Source organism: Coffea arabica, chromosome 2e, assembly GCF_036785885.1.
Source record: "Coffea arabica cultivar ET-39 chromosome 2e, Coffea Arabica ET-39 HiFi, whole genome shotgun sequence".
In the NCBI taxonomy this organism is placed as follows: domain Eukaryota; kingdom Viridiplantae; phylum Streptophyta; class Magnoliopsida; order Gentianales; family Rubiaceae; genus Coffea; species Coffea arabica.
Window position 1 is genome coordinate 68,436,388 of NC_092313.1, and position 15,680 is coordinate 68,452,067.

The 15,680-nt window shown below is 36.6% G+C and overlaps 1 long non-coding RNA gene across 1 annotated transcript; it reads left to right on the plus strand.

The window, feature by feature from the left end:
• Positions 1 to 2,545: 2,545 nt before the first annotated feature.
• LOC113732761 (uncharacterized) lies at positions 2,546 to 4,314 on the plus strand. The gene is made up of 2 exons (XR_003458880.2): positions 2,546 to 2,867; positions 3,077 to 4,314. It is a non-coding gene; the product is annotated as an uncharacterized lncRNA (long non-coding RNA).
• The last annotated feature ends 11,366 nt before the right edge of the window (positions 4,315 to 15,680 follow it).

Genomic DNA, 15,680 nt, shown 5'->3' on the forward strand with positions numbered 1-15,680 from the left:
GCAAGTTTGGAGATCATATGCTTATACTAAGTTCTTATACTACAATGCAAGTAGGGATTAATATTCTCCCTCAGTGATTTTATATGATGCTGTCTACATTACATTATGCTTGTATTATAAGGGATTTGAAGAAAACTTTCATAGAACTACCAGAATAGGCATCCTCTCAGGTTCGCTGGTACAAAACAATTTTCTAGTATGAGTGCATAAGACTAATCAAATAACTGATTCTATATTGTACCATGGTGGCTTTAAGAAAGATGTGTCATTGTTGGAGGAAGCAGTTGTAATCAAAGATGCGGCTCACTTTATCAACCAAGAAAAGCCTGATGAGATTAGCAAGCACATCTAAGACTTCATTCAACAGTACTGAACTTCTGATCTTCCTTTGTTTCTCACTTCCTTGGACAACATTTTCCATGCTTCAGTTACCACCTTTATCTGTAATGAGTCTCATGACTTGAACGAGAGGATGGCATTTGCATCCATGGTTCAGAAACTTGTTGATCTGGAAGCTTTGTAGTTCTATCTGAGGAACCAAATGTATAAATGTGGGGCAATAAACTTTTGGGTTAATTTTAGAAACCTTCCTCGAGGTTTCTTACAGTTTTACTTCGAAATACAATAATATTCATCTCAGTCTTTTGATCTGCTCTAGGTTTGGGTGCTGAGAGCACTCGGGAAGGGAGAACAAAGTAAAGGAGGTGAATTTACTCCCTATAACCTTCTTGGCCCAGTTGAGGCTTTCCTTAGATAGGTTATGAGTAGGAAAAGGATTAGTATAAAAATTGCTTACTGACAAAAAAAAAAAAAAGTTATTTCTTTCATTTCTAGTTCCTCTGTATCTCTCTCTAATTTCTTTCCTCATTCTTTCTTCTCCTTTTTCATCTTTATAACCAGTCCTCCTTTTCTCTTCTTTAGATTGAGATCCTGACACACTCCTCCATCTTAGTGTGGGGTAAGAGTAGGAGCTGAATAGAAATTATCATATCAATCAATAAAAAAAAAAAATAGACTTCTTCACCGTGGCTAAATTTTACGCCCATATATATTTTAATCCATTACCAAAATTAACGTGATGTTAGAATATGAACATTTGTAGATATATTAATTGTCAATAATAATTGATAATTATATATGCCTTTTGTTAGCTTAAGTTTCCCGTTTAGAATGCATCATGACAGAGTAAATTACCAAAAAAAAGTAGGAGTTTTTAAACTATCTTCCCAATGATAATGTTCATGAGGTGTGATGGAGCAGTGCGATGCACCGGTCACCCTAGCTACACACGACTGGTCAATTTACTGTATAAGAAAACAAGATATGACTGAACATAACTAATAACTATTTGACTACCCCGTTTTAGAATTTATTAATCCCACATGCAGTATTGCGTGGATAAAATTATGATTGTCCACCGGTAAATTTGCAAATAGTAAAATTCTGTTTTGAAAAGGCTATTGGTCGAAAACACAGGCATCTAATAAGGCCTTGTTTGGATTGCTTGTTTTCGTTGAAAAATATTATCGTTTTTCGTGGTCACATTTTCCTATTTACCTTTTTCCCTCACATATATCAAATCGTTACAGTAATTTTTTCATGAAAAATGACGAAAAATGCAATCCAAACACAACCTAAGATTGCATGGTATACAATTTACGTCGCAATCAAGCTAAATAAAGTTAGGTCGATATGAGATATTAATCTTAAAAAAGAAATAGTGCCCCATATTAGATCAACCTTATTTGGTTCAATTCAAGACGTCAATTGTTGGGTACGGCTGTTCTGACACCAATTTCCAACCATAAACATGGATTAGTGCCACTCCTAATCCATCTAGTGAACTGAATTGTTGGGGTATGGCAGATGTAAAGTTCTTTTATGCAACAAATTATTATTTCGAACAAAAAAAAAGTATTATTGAATAGAATAAAATACACGAGACTGCATTATGAAAAGTTTACCATATAATCTATACCATATATAAAGCCTGAAAAGGGGGTTTGGGGTTAATATTGGGATTAACATTTATGGTCACTTTATGAATTTTTTTTATCCCTATAAAAATTATTTTTATTTTAATTATTTATAACTACTCATGACTATTTTTACTTTTAATTATTTAAGTATATGTTTTCAACATAACTATCCATAAATATATAATTGCCAATATAAAACTATTTTATAAAAAATATTTAAAAGATTAAAATTTTTTTCAGTAATAAAAATTTTATTTAAAATATATAACCATAACTAGTATGTATTTTTTTGTTTTGACACACATTAAGTGTGCATCGAGCACTGGTTTTAATAATCACGGTCGGACCAAAAAATTCCCAGATTTCCTCCACCCTGCGTTGCTCTCTCCAAAACTGAGGCCCAATTTCAGCCCATACATTTTTTAGAGCTTCGAGCGGGTACGGTCGGTCCACTCTTAACACATGCCATTTGTTAACCGAACTCAGAAATTATTTTTTTAAAAAATCGTGCCTTTTGCCTATCCTAAGTCCTAACCCATCAAAATTTCATTCTTCCCCTCATTAGTCAGAGTAGTCGTCTCTCTCACTCTCACTCTCACTCTCACTCTCTCCCACCTTCTCATCTTCTTCCTCCATTTTGAATTGCTTCTGGTTTCCAAAACTCTGATTTCATGCTGGGCCTTATTTGAATACATACTTTTTTTTCTAATAATCTTCTGCAGAAAAGAAGAAAAATCTGTTTTTGATTTTCTGTTTCTTTTTCTGCGTTAGTTTTTTGAGAGAGAGAGAGAGAGTGTGTGTGTGTGTGGAAGATATTTTCTGGAGTGCTATTTTCCACCGTGAAGACTTGGAGGCTAAGGCCTTTCGCTTAGTTCAGAAATATTTCAGGTAAATAACATGTTTTTTTTTTGTTTGATCTGTTTCTTTTTCTTTGTTTAATTATATCAAGAATTTTGAACACAGGATTTTCTTTTTTAGGAATAGTTTGAATGCGATGATGTTAACTATTTTTTTAAAAATTTTATGTTGATTAATGAGTGCTGTTTACTTAGTGTAACCAGAAGAATATTTTAATTTATCGTTTCGTAACTTTGCAGTATAAATATCAACATCTGAGGCCACATGCAGGTAATTTGTATGAGCTTCCAAATTTCTGGGTGTGTTAGTTGTGTAAGTTTCGTGGTGCCATGTAAGTGTCACGGGAATTCTTGTTATTGAAGTTTTGCTCTGGATCTGTTTCTCTAGTTATTTTTTCCTTGCAAAGTTTGGATGCTCTTTTTTATGCTGTAATGTGCTGTGCTATATGGGAACCGATTAGGTAAATCCACTAGCTTAGTTTTATGATGGAACTTCCATTCGCTATAGTGCTTTTTCATATATTGGATGAGATCCGGACCTTTCTCCTTTTTTTCTTCTTGTATTTTATCTAAATCAGTCATTTGGAACCTATCTTTTGGTAAATGCTGCATGATTTATAGAGTGGAACATTCTTACCTGCTGATCAGTCCTCTGGACCGTTGGGTGGTTGCTATGTGACAAAAAGTATTGGACTTCTACAATCAGAAACCACCGGATCCCATACTTTCAGGTGTATGGGTGGTGGATAAGAGGACTGTCCCTTATTTTAGAATTTGATAAATTCTATGGTGGATACCATACTCTTGGTACCTTTCTCCATATGGATATGATTCCAAAGTACTAGTACTTTGTTTGCTAAGCTTGATGCTTGTTGTGATCAAACAAGTGGTACTTGCTGCCTGGTGTAGCTTGGTCTTGTGAGTCTTAGGTGTCACAATTTGAAAGTTGAAATGTGAATTGGTTGACCAAAAGCAAAAGGCTGTTAAATCAGTTGACTGATCAAGCGGCTTACAGCTAAGATTGCATGTCTTCGATAACTTCAAATTGTCTTGTTTTGTATCCAAATTGAAGCGGCCAAGAAAACTCACTCGTGCTAAATGGTTCAGGGACTTATTGAAGTCGTCTGGTTTTACCAAGACTTGTTAGAGTTTGCTCAGCCCCTTGTTGCTTTTGGCGTGACTGCAATTAAAGCTAGTTGACTACAATGAAAACTAGGTGATTACAAGACCTTCAGAAATATTTCATTACCAACTAGGATACAACCCATTGGGAGCCTTTTGTAGGCTCGGGGTTTGGCCAATTGTCGCTTGGGTGACAACCCATAAGGAGGCCGAATCAACTTCTAATGCACTAATGGGTGATGAAGTGGCAAAATAAAGACCCTTAATAGAATTGTATATATGTATGACTTTTTGGGTAAAGTCATTGACCAATATTATGGTAGTATTTGTTTTGAAGCTATTGGTTATTTTACTAATGAATTATTGCCATTGGTTGGTGTACTTTGTCAAAGTTGTACATATTTGTGTTTCAAGCCCCATACATGGACCGAGTATGTAACGTTACGATGAGTACGTGAAAGTGAATAGCATGGTGGCAAGATTCTTTCTGATAGATCTACTAATAGACCATTTCACAAGTAGGTAAATCCCACATATTTAGGTCTCACCTACTTGTGAGATGATCTACTGGTGGATTTGGTTCATAATAGACACTTTCGTAGTAGGAAGGCTTAGCTTTGCAGTTCATGCACATGGCTAGATGTGCATGCTCAACTGCACATGGTTGGATGAGTGTGTGCGACTGCTTATAGCTTGATGATCTTGCTCTATTGGCTACTTTATAGCATAGACTTGGTTTGCCTCTGCAATATTGAGTCCATGACTAATTTGATAAGCGTGCTTGACTGCTCATGGCTGGATGAGCATGCTTGAATGCTTATGCACTGTTGACTAGCCAGCTCTATCGACTACTTTAAGTGTAGACTTGATTTACTTATGCAATATTGAGTCCATGACGAATTTGATAAATGTGTTTCATGTGATTTTCTTTCAATGGTGAGTAAGCATTTGAAGTAATGCTTCTCAGCATAGAAGCACCCCGTGGATCCCATTGGGCGCAAAAGAGCTCCCACTATTTGTCTAATGTGTCCCTCGACACCTCATATTAATTTGTTTGAAAATACATTTTATTTGTGAACTTTTGAGATAGTAGATGACTTGAAAATCTAAGAAGACCAAAAGTTGAAAAGTTGCTTTTTAAATATTTGATACAAATATAAAACTATATATTCTATAATTTGCTTTTTATTCTTTATTTGAATAAATTTGCCAAGTATTTGCTTGTTATTCTTTAGAGAGGGAAAGTTTAACAAATGGGAGTAGGAAGTTAATGTACATAACAAGAAGGGTGTAACTTTGGTCTGATTTTCATTTGAGAAATTGGTGACTATTCATGTTTACGGATTATCAAAAATAGTATTATTTATGAAAACAAACTCATAGTCATTTAAGCAGGTTGCGAGGAAGTTGACAACTAGTCTCTAGAGGTCAGAGCTCTTCGTTTAACCATTGTTTCTTTTGAGTAAATAGAATTAGTAACATTTTCAGATCTCTTCGTTAAACATTTTGATTAAATTGAATTAGTAACCATTGTCAGACTCTTCGTTAAACAAGTTAGTAAATAGAATTAGTAACACTTTTTTATAGTCCTTAGACGGAAAGTGGAAGCATGTATTTGAGTGTGTTGGATTGAAGGGAAACGGGTAGGAACAGTTCTCAGTATAACTATTTTTGAACGTTGTAATATTATTTGAACAAATTGTAACTTCTTGTTAATTACTTGTACAACTTCTCAACATCAGTTTAATATTTGATCGTTGTTCACGTCGGCTCATATAATAGCTGCGTCCTCTTTATGAGTTTGTACAAATAGCGTCAATAAGATATTACTTCATTTACGAATGGTACAGTTGTATTAACAATTGTTTTTGCTTCTTTCCCTTGGTTGAAAATTTAGTACATGGTTATGTAACTTATGTTGGGTAGTTATTGACTCGTGGTTAATTTCTTGGAATATAGCTGGGAAAAAAAGTCGGGAAATTGTGGCAATTAGAAACCGGGCTTTCTATTATGTGCCCGTTGTGCTTATGAAGGGCAGTGGGCCAATTGTCTATTTTTTAACTATAAAATTGCCCCGTGCTTTGTAAGCCGCAGGACAGATTTTTTTTTTTTTTTTTTTAATTTAAAGACGAAGCACGGCGGGATAGTAGTTTTATTTTTTAAAATTTGAAGAGTTGTAAGCACGGCAAGTTAAGCCCTTTTTATTTTTTTAAATGAGAAATAGAGCTACTAGCCGTTGATCAATGGCTAGACTAATGGCTAGTAGTGGCTGGGACACTATAAAATTACACGAGATCCTCAGTGCCGGTGGTAATTCAGTGCCACTTCCATATTTATGCCAAATGTCCTATTTATTTAATTTGTTATGTGTTATTTATTTAAATTTCTTCTACCATCACGTGATAAGTGGAATTGACACTGAATTTGCCACCGAGTTGTGGCACAGAGGATCCCAACTGCTATAAAACCCTCTTCATCACTCCCAATTTGTGATGACCCCACCTCCTCCTAGGGCGTACCCCAGGGTTTAGCGGATCGCCTACTCAACTCTCGCCAGGATTCACTCACTCACTCCAAATAAAATAAGTTACAACCTCAAGAGTAAAGGAAATAACAGTTCCTAACTTGGAACGTACATGTACATTCATTTCTATTCAAAGCATTCGTACAATCCTAAATATATCATAAGATTTAAGTTCTCAATACATTCATCCCTAATTGAGTGACTAGTACGAGTATAATCGCAAAATTTTCAAAAACTAGATTATGCTAGCCTGTACCAGTCTCACGTCTCGTTCGTGCCCCCTATAAGGAAAACAAATGGCGTGGAATGACTTAAAAATTCAGTGAAATTCCAAATAGCAAGTTGACCATTATTGAAAAGTTCACGTATCAAAGTAGCAAAGTAGCGAGCATAACCAGTCTATAAAAGTGAGCAATAACACTTCAAGTAACAAATCTCAAAATGAGCGAGTGTAAAATTCTTTTTTCTAAAAGAAACAATATCACTACAAATACCAATCAAAGGATAAGGATACAGATGGCTCTTAGGAGTCAATTTTCCGTTGCTTCACCAGAGTTTGATCAAGTATTAGTTGATACTCCGTCAATCTTCAAGTAAAGTAACCGATCCAGTAGTGCTTCGTTTAACACCAATTCGTCCACCATTCAACCCCCTTACCGGGTCCGAACACCAACTAAACACTGGTGGTAATACTCGAGTATACCGATTAGTCGAGAAGATAACACTCCACTCGACAACACTAGATACCCATGGTTTGTTATCTAATCGACCAAACCCTTGCCGACTCGACTCGATTAACTAGCCAGTGGGGTTTGGGTTCCCAAGTAGTCACTATAGTCGATGATCAATCGATTTAGTCAAGAGAAAAGTACGGTGACGGGAATGAGAGGTATCTCCCACTCATATCGAGTGTGGTACATATTGCCGCTCAGCACTTACAAGTCAAGCACAAGTACAAATACAAGTACAGGTCAATGCAAATCAAGCCACTTGTACAAGCATGAATGAGATATCAAGTGTTTAGTTGAATTAGGTCAAGTGCGATAAAGTACACACTTGCCTGACCAAATCAAGTAAATCTTATCCGATAATGTTTGTAAAGAATTTAATCAAGTATCAAGTTCAATCATGTATTTGGAAACACTCACCAAAGATTTAGTGATTGTCAAAATCACGTTCAAGTGTAACTCCTTGGTTGGAGTCCAAATTTGCGATAAAATATTATGCAAGAGTTTAAAATCAACTAGGGTTCGAAACACAGGAGTTTCGCTTTAAGAAAATCAAGTACATGAAACTCGTTTAAGTAGTATTCAAGTTATTTATCAAACTCTAGAAAATTCATGCTCGCTCTTTTGGTGTTGTTAAAGAAGCAACTAAAACTTTAGAATTCGCATTTAAGTTCAAAAGACGAGAAAAACATATTTCAAGTGGTCACTACTTTCATTTTTTCAAGGGTACGGGTTTCGGCCAAATTTCAGTTTATATACCTCTACGAAAGACGACTCGAATACCCTAGACAATTCAAGTTTAATTCGACCTCAAATCTTCGCTCAATTCGCGAGTACTCGATCCTAACCCTCGAGTGAAAATTTGGGCGGCATGCCCTTTGTATTTAGCTATTTTTCAGCCATTTATGACTTTATTATTTTCCTCAACTTAGCCCAAATTCACACATAAATAATCTTAATACAATAGCCCTTCAACTAGACTTAATGTCATCCAAATACAAAGCAATTCTAGCAATGCAATCCAAAAATCAAAGTTGGAAATTAGTATTAAAGAAGAATAACCAAGTAGTAGGCTTGACACCTTCTGGCATTTTGGTCACAACTGAAACTACGCTTATCGGATTGTGGTACATTTTATGACGTTTCGAAGCTAAGATAGAGAGCTACATTTCTTATGAAAACATCGACACCCAGTTCATGCATTTTCAAGGTCAAAATGTGAAATTTCAGAGAAAACAGAAAGCTGCCTGTGAAATAGGGCTTTTGGGCAGTCAGGGGTATTTTAGTCATTTCACATGATACAGTGCTCCGATTGAGTTGAAATTTTATAAGAAGATAGTTAACTCCATTCCCTACAACTTTTATGTTTTGGGCAAGATCTGATTCGGCTTTATCATGGACGAATATGCAGGTCAGAAACAAGGCAGATTCATCATCAAAACTGGAAATTCACTTTTACTCTAAAAATTTATATCCTAGCTCAACATTATCAAGTCCTATATCATCAAAACCATCAATTACTTGCTCAATACCATCAATTACTAGGTAGACAACCATAATCAAGGCTGAAAATGTAAACCCTAGCTAACCCTTCCATTAAATCATCCAAAACTGAATCATTAATCATAATAAGCCAAGAACATAAGCTTCTATCCAAATTTAAACAAGATTAAGGAAGAGAAAAGGAAATGAAATCATGATACCTTCCAATAATTGCTTGTAAGTGAAAACCATACCCTTTTCTTCCAAAACTTTTACCACACAAAGCTTTCCAACCACCAAAAGAGAAGTTTAATCGGTTTAGTTCGGTTGATTTCACTCAAACAAGGCAAAATCTAAGGTTGGAGTTGAAGTTTGTTTTCTCTCTTTCCCTCTCCAAAATTTCGGCCATGCTAGTAAGAAATGAAGCAAAGTTGGCCAAGAAGAAAGATAAAAAGAAAGAAACTTGTCTTAGTCAAACAACCGTTGGATTGCCAACACTTGTCGCTCAAGATCTTTCTTTGTTTTTGTTTTCTTTTCTTCCTTTCCCTTAGTCAATAATGGTGGCTAACTTATGGGTTAATTAAGGGCTAATTAGCTCAATTAAAAACAAGAAGATTAAGGTAATAAAGTAATATTCAAGTGGTGTACTCACTCGATAGCAAACGGTGCACGTCGATTCAAGTCTATTTTCTTTAACTCGCATGTATTTGTGTTTTTACTTATGGTTCACTAACTTATTATTATCACTTCTAATCACACACTTTTTCTTATCTAAAACTCACTCTTAACCACTAAATTTAGTACACATACCTCACCAAGTGATCACACGACCAAAATGTACCAAAAACCCTAGTATGCACAAAAACCCCTAACTTATGCCATTCTTTTAGAAAAATCATAACTTGAATTATAGATATCAAAAATTCATACAATTTGGCATGTTAAAAACTAGACTTCAAATACTAATAATCTTTAGAAAACACCTCAAAGAAATTCAGTTCATAAGTTTGTCCAAATTGAGCCATAAACTACTACAACATTCCTATGTTTACTTGTGCAGGGCAGAATTTTCAGTCAACTTTGCCAATTTCCTAGAATTTATAGAGATTGAATCAAACTCTGAATTTTACACTGTAGGAAGATCTATGAGTCTAGTTTCAAACGCAACAAACGAAACTCAATTCTGACTTTCTTATACGAAATTATAGCCAATTTCCCAAAGCTGCGCAGAGCCTCCTGCGAAAATTTCTAGATTTTCTAACAACTTGAGATTATGAACTTTTTCTTAACAAAATTCACTCCCTTGACTCAAATTCAACAATTAAAGCAACCAAGAATCAAAGGTAAGTGAGTTCACATAAGGGTTATAAAGACAAGTAAAATTTCGGGGTCTCACACAATTTCATAATTCTCAATTCCTCCTTGGAGAGTTGGGAGAGAGGCCGAATGAGAGAGTTTAGAGAGAGAGAGAAATGAGAGAAATGAAAATCAAATGAATTGAGGAATTAAGCGTGGGGAGAAGCCGGGGGGGGGGTATATCGTCCCAGCACTACCATGTCAAAATGATGAGGCAGGTCATAGAAGAATACTGGTGGCTACTTTTAGCCTTTGTAAATATGTTAAAACTGACTTTTTGTAAGAAAGCTGCAATGTTTGCTTGGTTTATATGCATGATTTAATTGTTGCAAACTGTGGCTTTTATAATTTTTGTTTGGGTAAAGATCATAGTAAAATGCTTGATTCTAATCGTATATTATTAAAAGATACTTGACAAAGAAGAGAGTCTACATTTGAATTTAGAAGAATGCAACATATTGATAAGTTCCATGTTCTATCGTTCAGTCTTTGAGATGGTTAAGATTTCAACTTATGAGAATGGGAGGAATGCATTAAAAAAAACTTGGCGGATTGTTTTATAGGAGGATGACAGCTTGACACGTGGAGCAAGATATATTACACAGGGGATGACTAGATGTATACTAAGCCTCTCATGGATTTTTATGGTTGATTTCTTTTTCTTTCTTCCCTCTATCAATGGCAGTATGTTGATTTTGAATATGTGAGAAATCATGTGTCCTTTTGGGACAGGTTGTAGGTTTTAATCTTTTGCTTTAAAAAACTTGAAGAACTTTTAAATGGCCGAGGCAGATGAGGATTTGAAATCGAGGAGAACGGTTTTGATTCTTTAGTTAGAGCAGTGGACACTCACGAAGTTAAGGAAGAACGTTTCAAAAAAGGCTATACTCAGTTACTCACCTTTTAATTCAAATTGGTCATGGTTCCTACAATCCTGCAAAGGTAATTGTAAATATTTTGCTCCCTTTACTCTGATTGCTCCACTAAACAACCTTGTTTAGTGGAGCACGATTGGTGGAATGGTGATGAAATGAACTATCACCTGAAATTTGCTGTTTTGTTCAGATTTTTTATTGGAAGACTTCATTGTTACAAAATGATGATTGAATACATATGCCAATGCGATTGTTGCAAGAACAAAATGATGATGATAAAGTTTATAAAGATAATGGTCATCCAGGTATCCAGTTTAATTTGTTCATGATTATGGTGGGATGTTTCAGTAGTTTCTAATGGAGAAGATGCATGCTATTGCTTGGGTTTGTGTAATACTCTCAATATAAATCTCCATGAACAACTTCTGTGAATATATGTTGTTGTGGCATTTTTTTAGATGATATTAGATTGTTATGTATGGTCTAGGTGGTGGTTGCATTCCAACTTGCAACTCCTGACAGAATCTTGATGTATGGATTAAGCATAGGGTAGTGAATTCGTTCTTGGCTCTTAATTAGTGGTAGTACCATTGTCTAGGCATATAATCTTTGTGACCTATGTTGCACTCAAGCAAGAATGAATGCTGGCCAACTGAAAAGGATTTTCCTTGACCACTGACATTAACGCTTATGAGTTTCTCATCTTTGACTTTTTATGTAATTTGGAGGACTTTTAGGAGTAAGTTTTCTTTTGGCAGAAGTAGCGAGTATGTGATGGATTTGTCGACTTGAAATTTTGTACCTTTGTTCTAATTACATCTTCAAAAGTATCGAGTCAATCCACTCTAATATACTATAACCACAACCAGCAGAAGATAGACCCTAAGGAGGGTCCTTATACAAACCACCAAAACAAAAACAAAAACAAACATACTATATGTCCAACTATTACAATCAAACCTAACTATGCTAGTGTATGTGCCAAAAGTCCCCGCGTCGGCCCCTACTAAGGAAAACAAAAGGAAAGGGGTAAGCTATATGCTTAGTAAGTAAACAGGGGCAAAAGCGTAAATTTCACGTAACAACAGTTACACAGTAAGAGTAAAGCAAAAGCAGAAAAATAACATCACATAATAAGGATACAGGTAGCTCCAAAGCCAATTCATGTGCCATGTATGATCTCCTGCCGATACTCCGTCGACCACAATTAATGGTCCGTAGAACTTCACTTGTACTCCCACCATACACCTTATCACCCTCTCTGGCCAGACACCTCACAAACTTGCTCGAGCGAACGAAATTGAGCTTGGTTCACAAGCTCGGGTCACAAATTTGGTCCACATATCGGTGAACCGGATTCACAAACTTGGTGACCTCAAATCAGGTTGGACTAATTTTGACCAAGTTCTAACCGGCTCGAATAGTCCATCTCGGTCAAGAGATCGGGCCCCAAACTCACAAACTTCACAAAATTTATTCAAAAGTCATCCCGAGCCACAAGTTCAAGGGGTTTAGTTCCAAAATCATTCACATACATATGTCATGTACAAATATGTGCACAAATTCGGGTTTAGATCGAGCGTGATAAAGTACACCCTCGCCTAGGTACCCTTTTCATACATATCGAAACACATAAGCAACTAACACGTAGGAGCGGCCTGAATACTTACACAACGAACAAAAGAACGAAAGTTTGAAATTCGTGCCGCGAGGAGTAGCTAGTAGGCCCCATCGGCTCCACCTAACACACCACCGTCTGAAATAGAAGATTGCGTCACATAATATCATAAACGGCTACTAATATACCTAAAACAAGCAAAACGGCAAAATCGGCACATACGAGTGCGGAAACGGCATACGGAAACGGAAATGGTGGCCTAACCATTTTGCCGTCAAAACTGTTTTGAGCCTAATCGAAGCTACGAGTGTCGGTTGAAGGTACATGAGGTACCGTTGCGAAACTAAGAGAAAAGTCTATAACTTTCATGAATACACCTAACTCTGGATCTGAACAGAGATGGTCGAAAGTGCAGAAAACCGTTCCAGGAATTCGCACTCTAGAGTAACGAACAGGGTATGTTTGCTGGACCATAACTCCCAATTCACAAATCCAAATCAGGAAATTCCAAAGGAATTAGAAAGCTGAGACATAAGGCTAAAACTTTGATGTTTTGGCCAAGACCTGAATCCACTCAGAACAGAACGAAATTTGAGTGTCAAAGTACCCGTCAGAACTGTCCAGATTCAAGACAGTTCTGACGATCGATCTTGTTTTGGTCATAACAGGAGCTACGGAGCTCGGATTTCGACGCACTTTATACCATTTCGAAGCCAAAACCAAGATCTACATTTCTTATGAAGGAGTCGACACCCAGATCGTACAGGATCAAAATCGAAAAAGTCACGGGCAGAAGCTAAACTAAAAACGCACAGAATCTGATGTTCAAAACAGGGTTGATTATTTCATCTATAACTCAGGCTACGCTAATCCGATTGACCTGAAATTTTACAGGCATATGCAGGACTTACAAGGCTACAACTTTCATGTTTTGAGGAACTTCTGAATCCATACGCAACATCAAGAAAAACAAAGTCGAAATTCGGATCCTGAACTATCCTAGTTTCCCAGATTTGCCGGTTTTGCGCGCCACAACCGTACGGTCCGTTCTTATGATTCTTATGCAAGTTTTTCTAACCAATTTGATACCCAACAACCATACTTATATCAGTCTAGGAGTGGTCCAAAATTCCTTCACAAGTTAACCCAAAATCACCAAATACTAATCATAATTCTTAATCTAATTTTATTTGCACCATAGAACCTGTTTTACCATCCAACTACTCAAACCCTAACTCAAAAGCCATAAGCTCAACTAATCTAACCTAATGGAGTCTAGGATTTCTTAACCCAAATCAGATTTTTGCTAGAAACCAACCAATCAAGTGAGGCAAATTATCAAACACAACCACTACAAATCATTTTCTCAATCAAAGCAACTAAGAAAAGCATTAAAGCAAGAAACCCTAATTCTTTCATCTCTTGACCGAAATTTCCAGCAGCATAAATCACAAAAATTAACCATGAAACTTCAATATAAACATCAAATCCACCATATAAATCCATAATCATAACATACTACATCATTTCCATAGCTTAGAGAGTAAAACCCCAAACTTTCTCTTTTAAAGAAGATAGCATACCTTCAAGTAAGTTAGGGAGATGATCAATCTTTGACAATCAAGCTCTTAAGTTGTTCCCACAAGATCCAAAGGCAAGATGGAAGCTATAAATTGCAGAATTTTGAAGGCAAGTTCCTTTCTTTTCTTTCCTCCTTGGTCGGCACTCTCTCTCTCTCTTTCTCTCCAATTTTTGTTTTGTTTTGTCTTGTGATTAGCCTACAAGTCTTAAGGAAATAAATAGTCAAAGACCATAGGAGATATTTTTAGGCTAACCAATCACATAAAAGTTCCTCAATTACTCTTTTAACCCTTGCACTCCAACTTTCTCTTTCTTATACATTTTCCCTCAAACATTTGATAATCTTTCAATTTACTCCATAGGTTATAATTTAATCTAGTTTAAACCACATAATCACACTTAATTATTTCACTAATCACTTTCCCATCTCAATCACTTATACTTAAATATACTTTCTCCATAAATCAAACAATTAAACAACAACTTATATAATATGGGCAAAATTAGGGTTTTTAAACCCAACTTAAGCTTTCTAATAATTTATAACACTAAAGGTTTGCTAATCTAGGGCTTGCTAACCATTTTCAAACTTGTTAAACCTCGGTAAACGATAACGAATCCTATTTTTACTTGTGCCAAAACACACACTAGAATTTCAAACAGGAACTATAACTTGAACCTACAAATAACACATAAACTAGGGTTTAATCATAAGCAAAGTTAGGGTTTTCAATCTTAGCCGAGATTAGGGTTTCTCCTTAGCCCTACAACCTTAATTTAACCGCACAAAATAATGAATAACCCTAATATCAATTTATGAACGGACTGGGGCCTCACAATCTCCCCCACTTAGGAAAATTTCGTCCTCGAAATTAATTTTTTGGTCAAAGCGTACCTTCGAAACCCGCCGAAGGGTCAGTCACTTCGTGTTAACCCATTGCATACACTCTTGCTGGCCTTTTGGGTCGATTTTTCCCTGTGTTTGATGGCTTCGTTGTGGTCCTTTCTGTTGGTGGTTTGAGTCATTCCTTCTGCATCTTAGGGCCCCGGGCAATCAAATGTTCAGTGCTACCACATTTGAAACATTTCCGTACCGAACTATTTTTCCAGCAATTTTCATTGGTGTGATTGCCCCCACAGAAACCACAAGTTGGCTTATTGGCCGTACCTGACCCTCCACGCTGGCCATTCCTCTGGGGCTCTTGCACTATCTGACCTCGCCCAAAGCTATTCAGGGTTCTTGTAGGTCGTGGACCATCTGTGCCTTTACTCGTCTTAGCAGGTGGCTCGTTTCGCGAGCTCTGTCCAACCGGGGAATCGTTCGAGCTGGGTTGCCTCCTTTTCCGGTCATGAAAGGCTTTAACCTGTCCCCTGGCAGTCTCAATCCGTTGTGCTTTTTCTAGTGCCTGGCTAAAGGTGTCCAGCTGTGCAGCCGCTAGTGCTTCCTGGATCTCTAAATTCAAGCCTTGGGTAAAACGGCGAATTCGCTTTTGCTCTGTTAGTACCAGTTCTGGGGCAAAGCGGGAGAGTTTAGTGAACTGAGTCTCATACTCCGCCA